The sequence below is a fragment of the Equus przewalskii genome, chromosome 9 (assembly GCF_037783145.1).
Source record: "Equus przewalskii isolate Varuska chromosome 9, EquPr2, whole genome shotgun sequence".
Lineage (NCBI taxonomy): Eukaryota > Metazoa > Chordata > Mammalia > Perissodactyla > Equidae > Equus > Equus przewalskii.
This window is the reverse complement of record NC_091839.1, coordinates 47,576,670-47,594,352: the sequence shown is the minus strand read 5'-3', so window position 1 is coordinate 47,594,352 and position 17,683 is coordinate 47,576,670.

Genomic DNA, 17,683 nt, shown 5'->3' with positions numbered 1-17,683 from the left:
GGACCTGAAAGAAGAGATTTTTTAAGAATAAACTTTTAATTTTGAACAACTTTAGATTTACAGAAAAATTATACACAAAGATAATAACAGAGAGTTACTGTAAGCCCCTCACCAGTTTCCCCTGACGTTAACACCTGATATTACATGGTAAATTTGTCAAAAAATTAGTGGTACTTCACTTTAACTGAATTCTGTACTTCATTCAGATTGCACCAGCTTTTTCATTAATTTCCTTTTTCTTTTCTTTTTTTTTTTTTGAGGGAGATTGGCCCTGAGTTAACTACTGCCAGTCCTCCTCTTTTCTGCTGAGGAAGCCTGGCCCTGAGCTAACATCCGTGCCCATCTTCCTCTACTTTATATGTGGGACGCCTACCACAGCATGGTGTGCCAAGCAGTGCCATCTCCATACCTGGTATCCCAACCGGCGAACCCTGGGCTGCAGGGAAGCGGAACGTGTGAACTTAACTGCTGTGCCACTGGGCCGGCCTCATTAATTTTCTTTTTCTGTTTCAGAATCCAATCCAGAATACCAGATTGCATTTACTCATGATGAATAGATTTTGAAAACGAAATAATGCAGACTAAAAAACATTTGATTTGACAAGTCTTGAGCAAACTGTAGCTGTGTCTAGGATATGTGAGTTAGACACTATGATTCACAGGGACTACTGATGTTGCCTTCTGTGGAGAGCCTTACTGTTAGGGCCAAACACAACATCACATATAAGGAAACATTTTCTACTGATTGCTTTGGCACTGTGGAGTGCAATGAAAGCGCAGAAAAGTAAAAGCATCAAGGCATCGGCATCATTTTCGTTGTTCCGTCTCGTCTCATAGATAGGACTTTGTCACCAATACAGAAATGAAGTATCAAGAATTCAGGACAGGGCAAGCTGACCCAAGGGAGAGTCTCAAGATGGATAGCAGACCATTTAAAACCCCAGAGAGCTGGACTCTCTAAGCTTGTTTCCCTGGCTACTGGAAGACTCAGTGGAGTTGAATGACCAAATGTTGAACATTTGAACAAGTGGTCCGGGAATGTGATATGTGTTAATATTGGTGGCATATAGTTACTAAGAAGGCAAACTGTCTGCAGATGCCTATGGGTAAATGAAAGAAGATGTTCTTCACAAAAATACAGTCTGATTTATCAGGAAAGTCTTACCTTTGTGTCCTTTTGAGACTCTTGCACCCTTCCTAGTAGCTAGGAGAGGTGGAACTTTTCAATGTTAAGTCCTCACTTAGGTGACCAAATGCTCACACCGTTTAGAGGAATGCATGACATAGCACTTCAGTCTCGAGTCAGACACTTCAACCCACACAGAGTTCAGTGGGCTTTAGGAATGGCTTCTCTAGCCTATTCATCTCACGCCTCCAGCTCCTCAGGTTCAACTCTTGAGCTGCCTTATGAGCCTTCCCCTTTCATGGTTACTAGGAAATTCAAAACCTCTGATTCCTTGGATCTTCTCTGCCTCTTCTTTATACTTCCCAGCTGCCACAGGCCCAATTTCTCCTCAGCCTCAGAGGAATTATTTTTCAGTTCCATCTGTTTCTATTTTAGATAGCATTGGGATTGTGTGGAGTTGGTTGCCTTTTGGACTCTGTGGGAGGGGAAGCTGCAAAGCCATCAGACATATCACTCAGACATATTCCAGTGCATATGTCCTGTGCACTACTATGCTTAGAGCACCCTTGTTTCTTTCTTTAGCTTTAGTTGCAACACCAAATGTCTACTTTTCTTCTCCTTGCTTAGATATGTAACAGGAAGCAGGAAGGGAGTTGACATTTTCTAGGAATCAGGAATGGAAGGTGGGGGTAATGGGATGAAGATGAGGAAACGGCTTTGCTCTGCTTTACTTGTTATACACTTTTGTGTTCTCTAGACTTGCCAGATTCTCTTTTTTTTCTTTTCTCTATTCCTATTTGGACTCAGTGTGCTGGCTTGTTTTTCTCTTCTGGTGAACTGGGAAGTCTACATTCTATTTTTATTGTACTAGTGGTTATTTTTACTTTTTACACCATATTTGAAGCTCTTTGTCTCTATAGATCAATGTCAAAAATGAGAGAATGTTTACTGTGGAGCTGAAATTCAAACCTAAGCAGTTTCATTCCAGCATTGTTGTTCTTAATTACTAAGCTCTTAGATCTACACAATGGTGTTCTAATCTTCTTCTTATTTAGCCTTTATTTTTAGCCTTATTTCATAGCCTTTAAAAAAATTATTTAGAGCAAGATTTATTGAACTGGGGTCACATACTCCTGGGGGATTCCTTGCCTAAGTTTCTCTCAGACAATAAAGGAGGGCTTGTTTTACTGGGATGCCATTTATCTGAAGACTTGGGAACATATTGTTGCATCTTTGTTGTATTTTTTACAAAGGAATCAGCAGAATTCCAGTTCTGTATGTATCTTCTGTGTACATCATGTGGGTGTATGGATGTATGTTTGTGTGTGTTTGTGAGGAAGAGAGAGAGTGAAAGAGAGAGTGAGAGAGATATTACCTAGAGAAAATATGCAAAGACTATATGGAAAATTTGGTATTTTATGTACTGAAATTAGTATGGTAGATGAAAGAAAGTGGGTATGCCATGATGTTAAAAACATATGCTTAAGTCATCTACCCCCATGGCTTTTGCCTTCTGTGGAGAGCCTTACTGTTAGGGCCAAAGACGACATCACATATAAGGAAACATTTTCTACTGATTGCTTTGGCACTGTGGAGTGCAATGAAAGCGCAGAAAAGTAAAAGCATCAAGGCATCGGCATCATCTATCAAAGAGAGAAGCAGGGCTGTGTGATTGTTTATGAAGTCTGCGGGCGTCCATATAGCTGTTTTTTTTTTTAAAATAAAATTTACCACTTTATAAAACATTACTTCTTTTCCCCACTTGAATTGATTACCCACCAACCAAAACTCAGCTCCATCAGTTGAATCAATCCAAATTTGTGCTGAAATTGTGCTTTATTAAATGTGAATTTATAAACTTAGAACTTTGCTTCCTTCCATTTCCAGCCAAAGTGAGTTTCCTTTTCACAAAAATGTCCTCAAATGTTACTTTAATTATCTTACTTGTCCTTATTTACCTTACTTAAATGTCCTCATTTACCTTTTAAAAAATTTAAAAATTATATTTCTGTTTGGAAGCTGGATCTATGAAGCACAATGATGAACAGAGTAAGAGTACAAAGCATGATAAGGAACTTAAGAACAATAGGAAATCATCATACATTGTGATAGATGAAGGCATTATCCCTAAACCTCCTAAAATGAGCTTGACAACAAAGAAGATGATAGCTCTTCCCAACCACAACTACTAAATTGATACAAAGCAGTAGTTATCAATTGAAAGAAACTTTGGACATACTTAGATGCCAATTTAAAAGTATAGGCTTTTATCATTGTAGAGATGCAAATAAGCATAAATTTTGGTATCTTTTATGTAAGAAAACAATGAGTAATAACTTCATAAAATAATCATTCTTTCCATACCATTTACAAAGAACTGCATTCGCTCTCTTTGTGCCTGTAAGGTTTTTCTTTTTTTTCCAATCTCTAAGCTGAGGCATTTCATCAGAATACATTTAAGTATACATTTTTCTCATTAATTATTCCTAGAACTCAGAGCTTTTTAATCTTTTGATTTGCAGACTTAGGTTTTCCTTCAGTGAAGAATAGCTTTCCTTGATTAGCTTTTCAGCTTTTTAACTGTTCTCTCTCTTCTGTTCATCTTATCTTGGAATTCCTCTTATGTATAGGTGGAATATTTCATATCTGTCTTTTAGATATCATCATTTGCATCTCTTTAACTTCTCTTCCTTTTATAAGTGTTTTTCCTAACTTTTGTCTCCTACTTCTCATATTTAGGTCTTCTTAGATAAAATTTCTGCTATTCGTGGGGTTCGAATACAGTATTTTTTCTTTATTATCTTTCAACAATATGCTATTTGAAAGAGTTCCGCTTCCAGAAATGGTGAGTTGGCTTATTTGGACAACTGAAGAACAACTAAACAGAGTTGTAAAACAAAAGAGTTGTAAAAAATAAAAACCAAAACATCTGATTGAAGGCACTGCAGGGCTGCCTGGGTAGAGAGGACTTGTAAGACTCAGACACAAAGAGGAGGGGAGACCAGGCAGGTGTGTGTCAGACATTTGGTTCTGCTTTTTCCCCTCAATGCACTTGACAGTTTGAAAGTAGTGACTGAGAGACTGGGAGGCTACAGAGAACGTCTAGCATTCTCACTGTATTGGCAGGACAAACCTTGGAGTTGAGGCAAAAGAAGTATACCATTAAACAAAGTAGGCATTCAGTTGGGACACTGAAGGACTACACCCTGGGAATAAGGGTAAAAATAACATAGACTAGTTCTTGCAAGGCCTGACCCCAGCTTCAAATCATTTCCATTTGTGACTGGATTAAGGGGGTATGCGTCTAGATTTATTTCTGGAAGAGACAAAGCAAATCCACCTTGGACGAAGAAAAACTTTATTATATCTTCAAACGATCTCTAGATATTTATACATAAAAATATTTAACACTCAATAAGAAATAACAAAACATAAAAGTAAAAGTACCTGACTAAAAACCAAGAAAAAACTAAATGTATCCAAAAGAGATGAAGATATTAAAGATAGCAGATAAAAATTTTAAAATGACTGTGGCAATATGTTTAAGACATTCAATTTCAAGTTAACACATTCAACTATGGGAGTAGACATTATAGAAAGAATTGGATGGAAATTTAAAACTAAAAACAAATAAAATTAAGTATTTTATGTATGTTTTTAGCAGCAGATTGAATACAATTTAAAAAAAGAAAGTGAACTGGATCATAGGTCAGGAGAAATATGCAGACTGAAGCAAAGAGAGATGAGATGGAAAAGATGCATACGATGGAAAAGTGTGTATGACATACAGTTAAAAATGTGTGCAATTGGAGTCCTTAGAGGAGAGGACAGAGAGAATGGGGCAGAAGAAATCTTGGAAGAGATATGGCTGAAAAATTTCCAAAATTGATTAAAAAAATCACAGATGCAAAAGTATACAACCCTCAAACAGGATAAGTACAAAAAAAATCCCACATAGTAAAACACTGAAAACAAAGACAAAGATAAAATCTTAGGAGAAACCAGAGAAAAAGATAGGTTATCTCAAAGGAAGAACTTTGAACTGACATTTGACTTCTCACAAGACAAGAGAATAATAGCTTCGTAGTACTGCAAGAAAATAATTACCAACATAGAATTCTATACCCAATGGAAATATTCTTCAGAAGGGAAGACAAATAAAACTTTTTCACTGAAACAGAAACTGAAAATTCATCAGTGATAAGCCTACAGTAAAGGAAATTCCAAAGGGAGATGATTAGGCAAAAAGAAAATGATCATAGACGAAATGCTGGAGGTGAAGAAGGAATGAAGTATAACAGAAAGGATAAATATCAAGCAAATATAAATGAATATTATGTTTTAAGCAATAATAATAATGTCTTATGAGGCCTTAAATAAATTTAGAATTAAAATACACAAAAACAATGACATAAAAAATTTTCATTGTCTGGGAGAAGGTAAAATACATTAGTAAGTCTTCAGTAAATCAAATAGTCAGGCTGTGATCACAAATGACAGTTCACTAGTACAATAGTAGTAAAAGAATACAGAAACCATGACCAATTATAGGGGGAAATGAATTAGAAACATTTATTTAATCTAAAGAAGATAAAAAGAAAAATAAACACAGAACAAATAGAATACAGATAGTAAGGTGGCATCTGTGAACTACTACCTATTAGTAATGGCATTAAATTCAAATGTAGTGATTACTCCGATTAAAAACAAAGACTAAAAATTGGATTTAAAAATAAATCCAACTGTATTCTGCTTACATGAAGCATTTCAAAAATAGAAACATGGAGAAAGTTTGAAAATAAAACTATGGAAGAAAATATACAGCACAAATTCTAAACAAAAGGAATCTGAATAGTTATATTAGTATCTTTTGTAAGTAGTATATAGCTAGATTTTATTCCTTTATTCAGCAGCAGCTCCACTCATTGCCAGGTGGCTAATAGGTGACCAGTTTCAAAATGTCATTTTAGGTTCTGCTTCCAAAGACCACTCCTGACACCATCTGTCTTGGGTTGAGTCACTGGGATGGAGAATCATTGTGGGGGAGTGCTCTTGGCATAATACCAGTAAGAGAATGAAGGAGCAGGGCTGTGGAAAGAGAGAAATTGAACTCATATGGCATTACAGCAGAGGCCTCAGCCCATCCCACTAGAATCTCTGTGGGCTGGTGTCCCACACTGAGGAAGTCCCCTGGGCCTTTGTTACCCCGCATCTAAGAGTACAGCATCCAGGTTTTCTCTGGGAGGGCAGTGTGATATTGGGCTAGGCAGCTCTCTTCACTGGCGGAAAAGTCCTGGGGCAGGACATAGCTGTGAGCCATCAACAGCCAACCCTCCCAGCATCTGGGGGAAGGAGTGTATAGGTCCTGAAGGGGAATATGGGCAGCACACCCTAATATCCAACATAAAGGGCCTTTGCTCTGCTTCTTCCGGCCAGTTTCCTGAAGGTAGTACGACAGAGGGTTAAGAGAATGAATTTTGGAGACCCCTGTAATTGGAAGCTAGACCCACCACTTATTATTTGAGTGACGTAAGGCAAATCAGTTTCTTGGTTGGTACCTGAGTTTCCTCATCTTTATGTAACTATAATTAGTAGTGCTCTCTTGGGACTGATATAAGGAATATACGAGACAGTAAGATCAATGCTAGACAAATGAAAACGACTCACCCAACCTGAAGTATATTTTAATAGGTGAGGTGGCTTCGGCTCATTTTGTCAATTTGGAAGGAGACTCAGACCTGCCGTCTCTTTGCTTATTTTGACTATAGATTCTGGAGGGAATTCCTGCTGTTTTGATTTTTGCTTATCACAGCTTCGCAACGAGTGCAACTCCTGAGGAATCCTCATCACACTGGCTCCCCAGCAGCCAGGCCTGTCTGCCCCAATGCCTGCTCCTAGTCCTCTAAGTGAGCCGTTGTTACTGGTGGATTTTAGGGTCCATTTCCTTTAATTCCTAGGTTAATTCACCTTTCTAGGTCTTTCTTTTCTCTTTCTATCAGAAATTCCAATAAATATTGATAAATTGAGAGCATCTTTTAGAATTTCTCCCATTTTTGTATGTTATGGCTTGGTCCATGGGAATCTGGGAAAGAGGATTTGATTTCTGTGATGGCACTAACAACTCACCTCTGAGTGTCTCAGAATGATTATGGAACACACAGGGTCAAGAGAGTACAAAAAAGGAAAGGCACAGCTGTCTCTGACCTCCAGGAGCTTACACTAGTTGCCTCCTGAGACAATCCTTCACACAATTCTGTCTGTAGAAAGCAGATTATTAATACTTGACAAACATTAATTGACTGGCGTTTATATATGGAGCACTGGGATAGGAGTAGGAGATATATTCAACAACACATACTCTACATTCTATCCGCTTCATCATTTAGATCCACTCTTGCTCCTACTAAGTTCCAGTTTGTCTTGCCATAGCTACTTCGAGGTGACAGACACTCAATTTCTATCAAAAATGATTTACAACAGAAAGGTTTGGAGGACCAGCTATACTCTCTGACACTGCAGCTGAGGCTGAGGTCACAAGTGACATTCATCATCCACTTCATTTACCACCCATTCTATGTATTCCTCATCCTCAGGCAACATTTCTATTGATCTAGTTTGCTTGGTCAGTGGGGTAACCCAGATCTTTACCTGAGGGATTTGAGACCTTGGTTACTGCTTGTCAGGCAGTGGTTACTGCAATTACGTAGTAAGAGTTGTCACGCGCATGTGGAAGTACTCAGAGCTAAGCCAATTAATTTGCCAAGTTCCAGACATTCTGCCCATTATGTAACAGCAACTCTATCTCCTGAAGATAGTTGAACTTAATTACTCCTGATAATATAGCATCGCAACTCTTTTTTTTTTTTTTTTGCCTTCTGGTATTCTGGCATGAGGAGCTCAACAATTGCCAAGTGCAAGACATAAATTTAGATTTAGTGGAAACCTTAATGTACCCTTTGAGAGAAGTATCTCCTCCAGTCCCAGGAACCAGACCTCTAGACCAGCAGAGCCAAAGGTTGTAGGAAAAGGAAGTATAAATTCTCCAAGTGGGTTCCTTAGAGTGACAGTTAGATGAGACACTCCTATTTCTACCCTTTGGTCCCAGACTCCTATATTCTGCAAGTCAGGGACAAACACTGTAAAATAGCCATTGGTTCAATACATATGCCTTTGAAGGGCAGCACTGCACGTGTAAGCTGGAGTCCCAGTTGTGCTATTAAGTGGCCATTACAACATTAACTCAGGAAGGCAACTTTTGAGTGATGAGGTTTGTGGTAGGACTAGGGGAGTCTGTGTGTGTGCTCGTCATTGCACCACCTCTCCTGTGGGTCCCTTGGCCTGTAGTTACATTATAGGGATCCCATGATAATAAATCAGACCCTCTGTAAGCCCTTACCAACTGGTGTTAGTCAACGGACTACACACAAGAAGAGCAAACCCATACCCAGAACATGTACCAATTCTGCTAAAGAATAAATTGTTGCCCTTCTGGAGTAGAAAAGATCTGAAATAACCAATTTGCTATTGAAGTGGCTGGTTGGTTTCCTAGAGGGGTGAGGACTTGGTGTCAGCCTCTATGGCTAGTCAGCTAGGCTTACAGCAGTGCCAGGAGCTAGATCAGCAGAGGGGAGAGAGGAGGTGAGAGGGAGCCTAGACTTTGGACCCATGCACAGCTTCTGGTACAGACTGAAACATGGTTTGATTGGCCTTCTAAAGTTGATTAGACGTGAGACAGTAACTTTCTTTACACAACTCCGATTGAATTCTTCTGGCTCTTCCTTCATAACTGAATATTAAACCTAGCACTCCACTCAAATTCATACTCCTAGCGTTTCTTTGAAATGGATACACTTCAACCTTGGATATATTGCTATATGTTTTCCATCTATAGGAGCCCTCTTTTCAGTCTGTATTTGTCTTATTTACTGTTGATTGTAAAATCTGAGAGTAAACATTTTTTCTTAGTATTTCTCTTTGAATTACACTTACTAAATACTTTATAACAATAATAACAATAGCTATTATTATTAAACAGTGACAGGTAACATTTTGAAACATAAGCTTCACAGGGCAGGGATCTTTGCTATGTTTATAATATAGTCCAAGAATCTAGAAAAGTGCCTAGCACATAGTACATGTCAAGAAACATTTATTGACTAAATAGATTTTCCATAGTACTCTTGCAGGGTATTATTATCCTTAATCTTATTGGTGAAAAGTTAAGGCTCAAAGTTAAGGTTAAGTGACTTTCTAACAGTAACATAGCCAGTGAGTGGCAGAGAGAAAATTTGAACCTAATTCAATCTGACTTCAGAGGTGTCACTTTTCCTACCATTCAATGAGGATTACAGGGTGACACTGACTTTCAAATAATTCATTTTTTTGTGTTTCCCAATATGTCAAAAACTCAATGGGGGCGGGAGCTTATTCTATTTTGTAGCCCCAGGAGTTAACAAATAGCTTGACACAAAAGAAGCCTTCCGTAAACACTTGTTAAATAAGTGGTTCTGATTTACTCAAGTCACTCAGGTAAATTTGCTGCCATGAGGAGTCGGACTAATTAATTTTTTGCTGAGGAAGATTAGCCTTGAGCTAACATCTGTTGCCTCTCTCCCTCTTTTTTTGCTTGAAGAAGATTAGCCCTGAGATAACATCTGTGCCAGTCTTCCTCTACTTTATATGTGGGTCACCGCCACAGCATGGCTGATGAGTGGGGTAGGTCTGTGCCTGGGATCTGAACCCGTGAACCCCCGGGCAGCTGAAGTGGAGCGCGCTGAACTTAACCACTACACCATGGGGCTGGCCCCTGACTGATTAATTTTGCTGTGTCTATTTATTGATCATGGCAGTGCTCTTTGAGTGTAATCATTTTGCCAAAGTTTTCAAGTTCAGTAACACAGGACTAAGTGGTGTAGCCTCGGACACAAAGAATGGGAGGCTTATTTATGTACTTACCTTGTCAACGAGAAGGTGCGGGGGAGAGGAAAAGATAGGTTCACAATCTTCTCCCAACATTATAAAACCACAAAAAGATTTACACAAAAGCTTCAACACAAATATAGCCTGTAATCCTGTGTTAGAAAATTATTACTATTATTATTTATTATCATCATCATTACATCATCATTAGTAGTATTATCACTGGCTCGGTTGTTATTCTGGGTTGATTTATTTTTTATGGCACCCAGATAGTCTCCAATGACTGTGGAGTTTTTCCCTATGTAAATTAACTCACATGGAATTGGATTCACTACAGAACGTAGAAATGGGAACAGAAACGTTCTCCTTGAACTTGGATTAAGTGACTATGCATTTCTAAACTAGCGTATTCAGAGAGAGAAATTCCACACTCGTATTTGTTTTCTACAGATCCTAAATCATTTGAGATTTCCTATTAGAATGTGGAAATTAGCATTTAGTTTCCAGAAGGCATTATGGAAAACATTTTCTTGTTTTCACAGAATTCATAGGCATATGTTTGTTTTGACGTATGAAAATAACTTGTACAGATGTAACAAAAGGCAGAAAAAGAAAAATGAACAAAACTAGAATATTTATGGGATCGAGGAAAGTAAGGGGTAGTAGTTCTAATCACAAGGGCAAAAAGGAATTAAGCAAAATTATCAATCAATTTCATGTTTTGATTCAATAATTCAACGTAAACTTGCATTTTCCCTAATGAAAATATAGCCCAAAAATATTTACTTTATCCATCGGCAAGAGCTTCAGTATAATTACAAATGTAAGAAGGACTAAAACAATGAGCAGCTTTCACTAGTAGCAGTCAGACGAGTCTGACAGACAGCCAGCCTTGGGACACTGCCCTGGTGCTGTGACAACTGGCATTTAAAAACAACTTCGTCAAATGCCAGAAAAGAGGCAAGTAGAAATTTTCCCTTATTTCTTTAACCTTAGAATTTTGACTGTCAAAAATAAGAGAAAAAGAGAAAAATATCACCAGGAAATTTAGATTGTTTTAGAAATTTTAGTTTCTAAGAAGAAAATTTAGTTTCATTGATATTCAATCCTCTTGAGAATAGATCACTTAAATATATATTCTAATATTCCGTCAGATCTAGATAGTCACTGTGTGTGTGAAAAGTGGGTGTCTGGGTGGTTAAATCTATCATATGGCACTTCAGCTAAAATAAGCTTTTGATAGATTTAGCCTGAGGAACATCACTGGCTATTATCATCTTCTTTTCAACAGTAGGGGCTGAAACATGAATGCATAACTAGATCGTATCCCTGTAGAAAAGAGCTGAGAGATGTTTCTGCAGGAGAGTAGGGAGGTTTGCACCATTCTGTTGTACTCAATGCTTTTCTGCTCTTTGGATAAAAAGGGCATTAATTGCTCTCTGCTCTAAACTGGCATCTTCTACGATGAATTTGCTTTGAACTGTAAAACAAAGAGATTTTTCAAAGTATAGACTATAAAGAGATGGTAGTCTCTAAGAAGGTGACCAGTATCATGAGAGAAATATTTTCATTCATCATGTAGGTGTATATTTTACCCTGTGGGATTGGGAAAGAGAAAGATACTCTTTTTGCACGAGGATCAGTGAAATGAGTCTCAGTAATAAACGTAAAGTTGAATTTTATAATTCCAAATTAATTAATTCTGATAATAATAAAAAGTAGCTCAAAATCAATATTGACCAAACATTTAAAGTAACTTAAAACCATGAATAACATCAATACCATCATAAGGATATTGCCAGAACAATCTATGTGACCCTGATGGGCAAGGTGACAGATGGATCAGGAAACCCAGGAGGTATTTGTAAAAGATATCTCAATAGGAACCATGCCCAAGTACCCCTCATTGCAGGGTTCCAATACAGAGTTCACCAAAGGTTAAATGAAACTTAACATGCTAGCATAGAAAAGGCTTACCTAGAAAACTCTTCTCCTACTCATGTACCCATCCTGGCATGAGGCGTAAAAACTCTGAAATCATGGTAATGGAGGAAAGACAGAGAAGTCAGGTAGTGAATAGGATGCCATATTGGAGACCTAGGGTACAAGTGTACAGAGGATCCAAGACTGAATGCCAGGATTGAATGTTTATCAGAGAGCTGAGCCAGGGCTGTGCTGAAGATTTTGCCAAAGCAGAAACCTGGAAAGCAGGTGAGGTAGCAGGAAGTAGAGACACTAGGTCATCTAAGTTAATTAGGTAAACTGCATCTCTCCCTGGCCTGGGGCTATTTATAATAGGCTGGCTGGATGCGAGGCACAGGAGAGTGCTGACTAGTGCTTGAATAACAGAACACTGCTGAGACCATAAATAGGCTTGAGTCCAATAGCGTCTCGGAGGCAATTCTTTCTGCATTTATCTTCTGGTTTACCTTGTTCTCTGCTAGTGCCTCTACTTCTAAGGTCCATATGCCATGCTCATTTGGTTGCTTCCTGATATCTGCATGACCTACTATTTTTTTCTTTTTTGTAGAGAATTTTAGTTTGGCTTTAGAATAAGCAAAGTTTGAAGGGAGTGGAAATTAAGTGGAGCTCAAGAGAAAATACCCATATTATGGGGTCCTGTTAGTAAGTGTCTTGTAGAAAACATAATGTTCCAGTTGAGTTAAGCCATAAAAACAGGGAGATCCTGAAAGCTGGATGAAGTGAACACCTAGGCTAATTTGCTGTTCCTTAGTTTTTCTCAGGTTATCACTGTTCAATTGTCCTTGGAATCACATGATAGAGTGTGAAAAGTGTATCAGGGGTGAATTATGGTCCAGAAATATTTCCCACTGCTGGGATTTGCAAGTTTGTAATTTTGGGCTAGGAAATAGCAATTTAATTCATAAGTGTGTACATTAAGCGTGAGCAAGGGAGAAAAGGGGAGAGACAGAGAGAGAAACAACTTCACAGATAGTAATGACGGAAAAGCAGCCAGGCTGAAGGTATCAGATGAAACTTTCAAGAAGGAGTATTACGTGGGGAGAGTCCTGACAGCTGAGTGGCAGTTATCCAGGAAGAAAAGCTGTGGGTGGGTAGAGATTTGTGGAGAGGGCTTTCCAAGAAGAGGGAAAAGGCTGGAGATGGGAGAGTGGGGCACATTAGAGGAGCTGCAAATAGTTCGATGTGGTGCAAGTGAGAGGAGGAGGATGGAGAGAGACAAAGTTGGAGGTAAGAAAGGGTGAGATCATGAAGGGCCTTTTTTGCTGTACCAGGGAAATTGTGCTTTACCCTCATGACCATGAGGAGCCTAAAAAGATTTTAAGTGGTAGAAGGTCATGATCAGATTAGTGTCTAGAGAGTCATTCTGAAGGCACTGTGAAGGACTGATTAGAGGTAAGATTGGAGAGAGCAAAGCCAGCTAAGTCTAGGGGAGAACTGACAGAGCCCTAAACTGTGGTCATGAAAGTGGAACTCAATATAAGTGGGTAGACCGAGAGATATTAAGGGGGTAGAATCAGCTTTTCAACTGCTTTGGTTATTTTTTCTTTTTTTAAAATTTTTTTCAGCTTTATTGAGGTATAATTGACAAATAAAATTGTAAGACATTTATAGTATAGAATGTGAATTGATATATGTAAACATTGTGAAAGGGTTCTCCCCATCAAGTTAATTGACACATCCATCACCTCACATATTTACCTTTTTTTGGTGAAAATATTTAAGTTCTACTTTTTTAGCTAATTTCAGTTATATGATACAGTGCCAACACCATGTTATACATTAGATCCTGGGACCTTATTCATCTTGTAGCCAAAAGTTTGTACCTTTTTACCAACCTCTCCCTGTTTTACCCCACCCCTTGACTGCTGGCAAACACTTATCTATTCTGAGTTTGACATTTTTTTTTTTTTTAGATTCAATATGTGAGTGATATCATGAAGTATTTGTCTTTGTCTGACATTTCTTTTAGCATAATGCACTCAAGGTCTATTCATGTTATCACAAATGGCAAAATTTCCTTCTTTCTCATGGCTGAATAATATTCCATTGTGTGTGTGTGTGTGTATATGTGTATATATAGATACATGTGTACACTACATCTCATTTATTTATTCATCTGTTGACAGTCACTTAGATTGTTTCCATGTCTTGGCTATTGTGGATAATGCTGCAATGAACATAGGAGTGCAGATATCTCTTCGATACCCTCTTTTCATTTCCTTTGGATGTATATCCAGAAGTGAAATTGCTGAATCATATGGTAGTTCTATTTTTAATTTTTTGAGAAATCTCCATACTGTATTCCATAGTGGTTGCACCAATTTACATGCCCACCAACAGTGCACAAGTGTTCCCTTTTCTCCACATCCTTGTCAACACTTATCTCTTGTCTTTTTGATGATAGCTATTCTAACAGGTGTGAGGTGATATCTCCTGGCTTTGATTTGCATTTCCCTGATGATTAGTGATATTGAGCACCTTTTCATATACCTGTTGACCATTTGTATGTCTTATTTGTTATCTATTCACCACTACTTAGGTCTCTACAATGCTGAAAAAATAGAGATGTGGCTTTCTCCTCAACATGACATCTCTGCTAGGGCCTTCTGCAAAAGGCTTTGTATAGAACAATGCCTTTTGTGACTACATTGGTGGATTTCATATACTTGCCTGAATTGGGGTTGGAAAAATATCTTTTAAATACAGTATTCAACAGAAGGATATCATTATTTATTTATCTATTTTTTAAGTATGCTTTACTTTTGGTGAGGAAGATTGACCCCGAGCTAATATCCATTGCCAGTCTTCCTCTTTTTTTCTCCCCAAAGCCCCAGTGCATAGTTGTATATCCTAGCTGTAGGTCATTCTAGTTCTTCTATGTGGGATGCTACCACAGCATGGCTTGATCAGCAGTGAGTAGGTCCATGCCCAGGATCCAAACCAGTGAAGTGGATGAACCTGACCACTAGACCACAGGGCTGGCACTGGATTCCATTATTTAGATGATTTTCTTTTTGTGATTCCTTGCTACCTCACACCATCAACTACCCCTTGGTTACTACAAGGGTGTTTCAAGCTTTTTGCCTGAAGCTTTATGGAGGTCATTCTGGTTGTCTGTTTCATGCTCAGTCATGCTGAAAAATATCCTCCATGAGTCTAAGCTCTTCAACAAGAAGATCAATGATTAGCAAATGTTTGGGTTCATAACAGTCCCCTAGGGAGCCTGTTAAATAAAAGCTTGTTAAACAAAAGATTCCTAGGCTCTACCTTCAGGTACTCTGATTCAGTACGTGTAGGATGGAGCCCAGAATCTCCATTTTTAATAAATGCTATAGGTGATTCTGAAACAAATGATTAGGTAATCACATTACCTATCACCCCCAAAATGCCCCCTCACCTTTTTTATAATTTGATTGTTTATATTTTACCTTATTTCTGAAGTACAACTTGAAATAAATCGGTTACAGCAAATAATGAACAAAATCATTATTTTGTATTATATTCCTCTCACTATTTTTATAAGCTGTAATCAATTTAATATAATGAAGGTGTTGAACTTGACAGGTGAATGATAGGGTATTTCAGGATGTTAAAAATGGCCCTGCATAACATTTAAAAACTAGAATATCCTAATAGGGCACAGAGACATTGTGTCTTGCTGTGGGACTTACAGAACATGCACATGTTGGAGGTGGGGGTGTATTCTGGGGCATTGGGGCTCAGCGTGTGTTCTGTAGTTAGACAGCATCAGCACCAGCTGGGAGGTTGTTAGAAATGCAAATACCTAGCCACCCGCCCTGACCTACTGAATCAGATCCTTTAGGTTGGGGTCCAGCAATCCGTGTTTTAACAAGCTGTCCAGGTGGTTGTAAAGTTCGGGAGAATAAGTGGTCTGGGGCACTCATGTCTCTCTCTGGAGACTGTGTGTTTGGACTTCTAAAGTTGAGAAGCGTATCTTAAACTGTGGAGATGTTGCCTGACTTGTTTCTCTAGCATAAATTCACATCTTAGAGAGTGTATTAATTAGGATTTGGTTCCCCCTAAAGTGGCAACCAAGCAAAACAAATAACAGTGGATTTCAAAGGTAGAAATTGCTTTCTCTCTTAAAGTACAGGTTAGGTAGAGCAATCCTGGACTGGTTTGACTCTCCACAACATTAGACACCCAGGCTCCTTCTACCTTATTGCTCAGTCTTGCAAGCACTGCATCCCCAAGTTCATCCATTACCTCAGAAAGTTGCTTTGGCCAGAGCACACACATCTACATTCCAGTCAGCAAAAGGGAGAAAGGAGAGGATGGACACTTCACAGGAGACACAGACACCACTTCCACTTACATTCCATTGGCCAAGATCAAGCTATTCGTCATTTTCAGCTTCAAAGAAGGTGGGAAAATAATAGCCTTGATTCTCGAAGGCAATATGCTCAGATATTGAATTTTACTCAAGGATTTTATTATTGAGGAAGAAGAGGAAAAGAGAAACTGGGTGAGGAGGTGGGGAGGGATTGGTTGTTTCTGTCACATTGGGAGTATACACGTCTCTGGGAAGTATACATTTCTGATATGTTCCTTTTCTTTCTTTTGTTCACCTTTTACTTTCCTTCCATGTAGTTATTTACACATGCTTCCCATCTTTCTTCTTCAGATTTTAATCTAGTTCTTCAGTCATTCTCAAAGATTTGGGGAAAAGCCTACTTAATCCTATAGAAGTTTTGATGCTGAAATGATTCCTATTCCATCTATCTATATCTCAATATTTGTCTAAATGTGTATGTACATAATGTTTCCATGACCAACTTTTGTTTATCTTGAATATCGTTGTTTGCCAGTGTTGACAAGGGAGGAAAATTTCTCTCTATCTTTGTAAGTTCTACAAGCTGGTCTAAGAATTAAATTCACAGATTAACAGCAGAAAATCAAATTTAATTTTGTACATAACGAACCCCAAAGATATGAGGTTCCCCCACAGTCAGGCAATTGATTTTTTTATGCCGTCCTGAGATACGAAGGAGGCGAGGGCCTGGGATTTCGATGGGAAGGAAGGCAATTCACATGAAGAATGAAAAGAGCAAATGTTTGATAAACAAATGTTTGCTGGGCCGTCCAGAAACAATGGGACAAAGAGGAGGATTTTGATCAAACTGGTCTTGCTGAGTTTTCCCCAGTCTACCACACCTAGGTCATAGTTTATGTAGATATCTCTGGTGATAGCTCTTTTTCCTGGAACAGGCCTTTTATCTAAATTCTCTTAGGCAGTTAAGGGAAAGGTAAAAGAAAAACTTCCTCATGCCAGAGACACACATTTTGGGGTCACAGACTTTGCTCCCCTATACTAGTGTATGTTACTATACAAGGAAATTCCCATTTAAAAAAATAATGCTTCTAGTGGTCCACTTTCTCAGAGTTTATGCCATGTCAGAGAATGATTCTGGAACCTTTAGGGAAATATCAAATTTACATGATAATATTGATGACTTATTTTAGACAGCTTTAAATAATTCGCTTATCATTTTTTCCAACTTAATAATTTCCTGACATTTGAACTAGACAATGGCGGAATACAAATGTTTTATGTGCTCTTTAGTGGAGACACCTACTGTAAAATGGTTACTGAAAAGCCTATGAATCATCCCTTTCTCTAAAATATTCAGTTCT